The sequence below is a fragment of the Hipposideros armiger genome, unplaced genomic scaffold (assembly GCF_001890085.2).
Source record: "Hipposideros armiger isolate ML-2016 unplaced genomic scaffold, ASM189008v1 scaffold_213, whole genome shotgun sequence".
NCBI classification, from domain to species: Eukaryota; Metazoa; Chordata; class Mammalia; order Chiroptera; family Hipposideridae; genus Hipposideros; species Hipposideros armiger.
Window position 1 is genome coordinate 1,819,620 of NW_017731563.1, and position 6,756 is coordinate 1,826,375.

General features: G+C 41.0%; 1 protein-coding gene, 1 long non-coding RNA gene and 1 pseudogene across 2 annotated transcripts in view; 2 read left to right on the plus strand and 1 right to left on the minus strand.

Moving 5' to 3' along the window:
• The window catches only part of LOC109388970 (uncharacterized), a 53,438-nt gene extending 52,307 nt beyond the window's left edge, over positions 1–1,131 (plus strand). The window contains exon 3 of the long non-coding RNA XR_002125299.1: positions 883–1,131. This is a non-coding gene — a long non-coding RNA (uncharacterized LOC109388970). The remainder of the gene's footprint in view (positions 1–882) is intronic.
• Positions 1,132–3,888: 2,757 nt separating this feature from the next.
• LOC109388948 (protein SDA1 homolog) overlaps positions 3,889–6,756 on the minus strand; it is a 7,720-nt pseudogene continuing 4,852 nt past the window's right edge.
• The window catches only part of ADIPOR2 (adiponectin receptor 2), an 85,990-nt gene continuing 83,326 nt past the window's right edge, over positions 4,093–6,756 (plus strand). The window contains exon 1 of the mRNA XM_019654125.1: positions 4,093–4,257. The gene's annotated coding sequence lies outside the window, so the exon portion shown is untranslated. The remainder of the gene's footprint in view (positions 4,258–6,756) is intronic.

Genomic DNA, 6,756 nt, shown 5'->3' on the forward strand with positions numbered 1-6,756 from the left:
AAAAACGACAGCAACTTGTCTGTTCCCCTTCCCTCAATTCCCCAGCACTGTTCCCATCCCCCCAATTCCCCAATAAAAATCTTAAAAAAAAAAAATTTCCATGGGAAAGGTACCTACCCCAAACCAGGAAGAGAATACTCTTTTTTTTTCTTTTTCCATCTACTTCTATTGAGATATAATTGACATCTATCATTGTATAAGTTTGAGGTGTACAATGTCAGGAAGGAAAAATATTCCTCTATCTTTTTAGGTTCTTCTGCCTGGTCTAATAATCAAATCGATATGAGACAGACTAGCAGGAGAAAAACAAATTTTAATAACATGTAGACATGGGAGACACCAAGGAAAACTGAGTGACTCTCCAAAATGATGGAAGCTAACACCTTAAATACCACCTTCCGCTGAAGACAAAAGATGTTGGGAGTGGAGAGTCAGTTATGGGAGGTGACCAGGACAAACACAGTAAACAAGGATAACATTGGTAATATTGGTAATGAAGGCAGGTCTGGTACAGTGAGGGAAACACCCTTACAAGTAGAGGTTTCCATTACAAATGTGAGTGTCCTTTACAAAGAGTAACTTCTATTTGGTTTTTCAGAGCTTTGCCCATGTATGCCGTTTCTTAAATATGGCCAGCCTAAAATAATCAATATCCTCAAAGAGGCATATTTTGGGATGGCAAACTCTATTCTCCTTCAACAACATAATGATTTGATGCATGTCTATATTGTAAAATGATCAACGAGGAAATGATCATCTGAAGAAATGATTCTATTATTGTTCTAACCAGCTTGGGAACTTAAACTTTTGAACTTTCCAGTCCTGTGTCAAGGTTTGGGTATACATCAAACCTCCAGATAACCCTCTGATTATCCCCTGAAGGACTAAGGAAAGAATATTTGTGTATCCAGACCACCCCACAGATGTGACCAGACCTCCTGGAGTCCATCCTCCAGACCACTTGGCATCCATCAATCAGACCACCTGACAGACCAACCAACTGTCCTGAACCAATCCTAAGGCTAAGAATTATTTGTTATTCTCAAGAACGGACTTGTTACTATAAGGACCTTTCTTTCTTGTTCAGAATACTTCTGGGTTTTTGCCAAATTGTATTTCTGGTTTGCAAACTCTGAGACCCTTGAATAAATCTGTATCGTTTATTTTTAGCCAAAGCCTCCAGACTCTTTCATTCAACATATCCGTCACTTGAGAAGAATATTTTTATTGTGGATGAAAAAGGGAGCTGTAATAAATCTAACTGAAAGTAACCTCACAGAGTGGCTGATCATAAATTCCTATCTGGGGGCTGGCTGAGTGGCACGTTGGTTAGGAGTTTTGGGACGCCAGCTCCTAGCAACAGGGCCTCAGTTCGGATCCCACATGAGGGCCAGTGACGCTGTGCCCTCTACAGCTAAGATGGTGAACAACAGCTCAACCTGGAGCTGGGCTTCTGTGAGTCGCCAGTGATGGCATAGGCTGCAGCCCCTGCTGCAGTGGGCTGCCATAAGCTACTGTGTGTAGCCGGCAGCCATGTGAGCTGCCAAGAGCCGCCGCCTAGCTGGACATCCCAAGCCAGCTCTTAACCAATGTGCTACTCGGCTGGCCCCATTTTTCTTTTCTTTATAGTAGAAGCAACAAAATCCAGTGAGATCACAAGTTTAAATTCACGGTGGGATCTAGTGTGTTTTTTTTTTTTACCCTTTAGCATTTGAAAGCTTCACCTTCATTTGCTTGTTGCTTTAGATACATCTTCAATTCTCATTGGCTATTGGCTTGCACATCACAGTGGAAGCTAAGTTTGTCCATAGAATGAGTCCAATTTCAGCAACATACAGAAGGTGCCCCAAAATGTATATATATTTTAAGAAAGGAAAAAACTGTATTGAAAGTACGCTGATGATAACCACTTTGAGCACCTCTTGTAATTGCAAAATCAAACGTGACTTGTATTCATCTTTTGTTATTGGTATATATTGAGTATTGCAATTTTAATACAGTTTTTCCCTTTCTTAAAATGTGTATACATTTTTTTGGCACCCTCTGTATTGTGTGTCATGGAAGCCTCATTCTGGGATTGCTACAACTGGATTATGAATGTTGCTCACCCAGTTATGCGTCCTCCTTGTCAACAACATATGATAATTGTAGAGATTACTACATTAGACTAGCTGTGCCACAGAGCACTGTTGAGTCACTGGTGACTAGTATGAGGAGTAGGGGTGGGAGGGACTCTTTTCTTGGTGTTGTAGAAGATGATGGACTCCACCCTCCTGTGGAGAAGTGTGACATAAGAATGGAGAGAGCAGATTCTAAAGATCTTCAGCTAACACTGGAGGATATAGAATTTTATTGAATTCCTCTTGGTTTTCTGACAGCTAGTTAGAAGACAACATTTTAAAGATTAGTCGCTGAGTACAGTTGGGGAAAGAAGGCTGAAAAATCTGCTTAGGAACATTTGATGGTAGTACTTAGGTAAGGGATATAGGTAAAGGCAGCCATGGACATGGGACTCATGTTGGGAATTCCCTCATGTTGGGAATGGTGGCAACATCCTCATTAGCTGAAAAGGTATGAGCATTTTGAGGAAATGATGTGGTTTGTTTCATCATTGTGAGCATCAGTAATTGGGAGTAGTGACTTGGGAATAGGATTAAGGTGACAGAATTACAGGTAAAATTTTGGTGAAAAAATATTAAGGCTCTTTCTCACATGTTTTAGCACACAGTGGAGCATTCCAGAGGAAGCTTCTTAAAGCACAAATTTGTGTTGTCTAAGGAAAATCAATGAGAAGAATGTAGAAAAGAATTGAAATCTTTGAACAATCTCTTTTCTAATTGTCTTTTTTATATAGCTCTAGTAGACTTCTTATGAAGCCTGAGGTTCTTATTTTCACATGTTTGCATTATGTGAGTTGGTATACTGGGTCAAAATTTCCATTCAGATACACCTGTATTCTGTTTCTGATGTACTGTGGAAATGTATGATTGTCTTCCTGGATTTCAATCTCAAAAGCTTTATTTCTTTACCTGGAAAAACAGATGTCATTATTGTTATGTCTTTTACAAATTATGTAAACTTAAAAAAAAAAAGGTAATTAATATTTTCAATATGAACTGCTCCTTGAAGGGAATTAGTTCCTTTAAATTTAGTTCCCATAATTTTATTTATACTAATTTTCTCTTTCTGGCTTAACTGGGTGGCCTTAGTTCTAAAATACCAGTATTAGGTAGGACAGTCTTATTTATGCTCTTTACCTCTTCAGAGTGTGATAAATTCCCCTTAGAAGTGAATGTGAAGAAAACATTTTTTCATGCCAACTCCTATGTTCTTACGGAATAAGTATGTAACCAAACCTGTTCTAAGTTAGAGCTCAATTGAAAGCTCACATGTAGAAAATTACTCATTCTGGGTAAATAGACACAGTATTTAATGCTGAAATAGTTTCTGATCTGCTATTACATTAAAAACATCTTAAAAATTGTTCTGAATTATATGTATTTTAAGAGTGAATGGGCTCACGTTTGTTTTTTAGAAATAGTAGGGAATATATCATAATACCTTAATAAGGTAATGAAAGGCCAACGTTTTTGTTTTGGGTAGGATTTGGCTAATGCTTTCGGATTTACTTCCGAAGCTTTCACAGACACACTCCTAACAATATATTGGCCGTTGGCAGAAGCACACCATATAGCCTAAATCCCTAAATTTTGGCTTCTGCCCAAGGAGTGTAACCCGTATCCATAGAGATTGTGAAAAGCGTCCATGAGCGAGAGCGGCCCCTGCCTCTTCTAATCTAAGCTACTTCCCTTTTCGGCGGAGGGAAAAAACGAAGGGGATATTTATGTGACCGTCCGTGGAGCGCTATTTCTCTCCGTCCCTTGATGCTCAATACTGTGTTGGCTGAGTTCCTGGCTGAACCACAACTCCCAAGGTGCACCCAGGCTCTAGGCTGTCAGAGAAGCAGTTTCCGGTTAGGCCAGCGCGGCTGCGCACGAGGTGTGGTCTTATTGGATCCAACAGCCTCGTGCGATTGGCGTCAAGGCGACGTGCGGTCGTGGGGGCGGGCAGACGCGGCGGCGGCGGTCGCGGCGGCGCGCGCACACTATACCAGACGCGGTATCGCGGCGGCGGCAGCGGCGGCAGACGCACCGGGTTGGGCCCCTTCCCTCCTCCGCTCCCCCCCCTCCTCCCCCTCCCCTCAGCCGTGGTCTCCGAGGAGTCCGAGACGTACGGCGAGGCGGCGACAAGCTCTGGGTAAGGGTCTCTGGAGTGCGAGCGCCGTTCCCCCGGGCGAAGAGAAGAGAGAGCCTGGGGTCGGAAAGGAGGTGACGGCTTGAGGGGGCGAGTGTCCGGGGCGCGGGCCGGGGAGCGCGCGCTCGTCCCGGTCCTGAACTTGGGCCTTCTAACATGACCCGCCGCCCTACACAGTGTGCGACGCGGTGGCCGGAGGGGCGGACTGTGAGGGGCCTGGATCTGCCCTCCTTTAAACCGCTGTCACTGAAGCCTGGCACTCGCCGCCCGCCTCGACCCTCCCAGCAAGCGGTCCAGAGCCCTCTTAGCTCTCTTCCCTTCGCGTGCACTTGCCCTTCCTTAGTGCCCACCGAGAGAATTTCTTCTGCTCTCCGTTTCATTTCCGTCTCTTTGAACACTTCTAGGAATTTCTTTGGTGGTAGGCTTCGAAGGTTCTGTTTAGTACTACTTTGACAGTACCTGGAGTGGGAAGATTTCCTCACTTTTCCTTAGGTGGCGGTTCCGGCCGCCTACTTGACCGAGTACCTTGCGCTCTGTTTTCCCAGGACCCGTTGGGCTTTTGGTCTGTCCGTGTGCTTCTTTTAAAACTGCTGATAACAGGCTTTAAATCAGTGGTAGGGGTCTGTGAGAGAGTTTGGATTGAAAACTAATAGGTACTTTTACCCTCCTCCTGGCTTTTGACCTTATTGAAATGTTTGCCTCCGGAATTTGACAACTTCATGTGTGGCCCAACAATGAATTTGGGTAGAAAAATTCAAATGCCCAACTGGGATTTTACTGGTTGATTTGTCTTCATTGCAGGTCTTGGGCATTGTTTTAATAGAATAATTATTTAATATTTTTATTTTTAGACTTCGGATTTCTCAGCCTTACTTTATTCCTATTATGTCTCTTCCAAAAACAGTCCTCCCCCCCCCCCCCCAAAACCATTTTAAACTCTTAAGAAATCTGTCATAACATTTAAAATTATTTGATCACAAAACTCTTCCCAATGAAATGTTAAAAGTAATTTTCTTCAGCCCAAAGCTTTACTTTTTTGGGGGGAGATCATAAACTTTTGTCAGTTCTGCAGTTTGAAGTGTCTGCATATCAAGGGCCCACCTGTATGTCTCCTTTCGCCACCCTCTAACATTTATTGTTAGCATTTCATAGATTTTTTTATTCCTAATTTTTCATTTCATAGAAATTTGATTTCTAGTGCTATTAGTTGTTCATAGATGTTTTCATTCTTTCTCACAAATTTGTCAGAGTGGTGATTCTGATGACCTATAACTAAAATTATTTCATCAGTACTCGGGACTTCCACACATGTGGTGGTAGCTGCTTGGTGGTGAATTATTATGAACTTTGAAAAAAAGTTTAAGTTGATTTTAATATGAAAGACATATTTCTTTTAGCTTCTATTTTAACTGCTTATCCACCATTGTATATTCCTACTTAGACTTTAGGTTGCTTAGTAGCAGATTTTCTCTTCTTATTAGGGTCCTGGATGAGAGGAGGATTTCCAGAGCCGAATTTGTGTTTTTCTATCCCTTGACTTTTATGAATTAATAAATGGTTGGAGTTTTTTCTATCAATAGTGTCAGTATAGCTGATGCACTTTCTTTGGTATACATTGCATGCTGTTTTCCAAAATGAAAATAATTTTGTTTTAGTCTTTATTTCAGGGGTGGACGAACTTTAAGCTTGTGGGCCAAGTCCTGCCAGCTGCCTGTTTTTGTAAATCAACTTTTTATTGGGACATAGCCATATACACTCATTTAGATACTGTCTGGTTCTTTTTGTGGTGCAACGGTAGAGTAATTGGGACAGAGACCCATATGGCCTGCAAAGCATAAACTATTTACTGTCTGGACCTTAATAGAAAAAGTTATCTGACTAATACTTTATTTTATTAAAAATGATGTATAGTCCATGTAGAAAATTAAAATTAGTCAGGAAAGTATAAACAAGAAAGTAAAACATATCCAGAAACACACTACTCAGAGAGGTTTGCTTTTGTGATTATCCTTATAGGACTTGTTAGTGATTATTTTTATATAAATGGGCTCATATTGTTAAGTGTTGGTTTGCAATTTGCTTTAAAAAAATCTCAGGTTAATTTTATTTGGCATTTGATTATGTTTGTATTTTCTGCATCAAAGATCTCACTAGAAAGGGGCTTGATGAACTAAGTTTTCCTGATTTGTCTTACTAGTCAAGATTAAAAAAAAAAATTAAGGAATAATGGATGCTTGATGATGAATAATAGATGCTTGATCATCATGATGGTGGTGGTGGACACCATTTAGTAAGCATTTACTGTGTGCTAGATAGTTTTTCAGTACTTTACATGCATTGTCATTTAATACCTGCAGCAGCTCTGTGGGTACACATACTGTTAACCCTATTTTATTTTATTTTATTTATTTTTTTTTAAAGATTTTTATTGGGGAATTGGGGGATGGGAACAGTGCTGGGGAATTGGGGGAAGGGGAACAGACAAGTTGCTGTTGTTTTGTT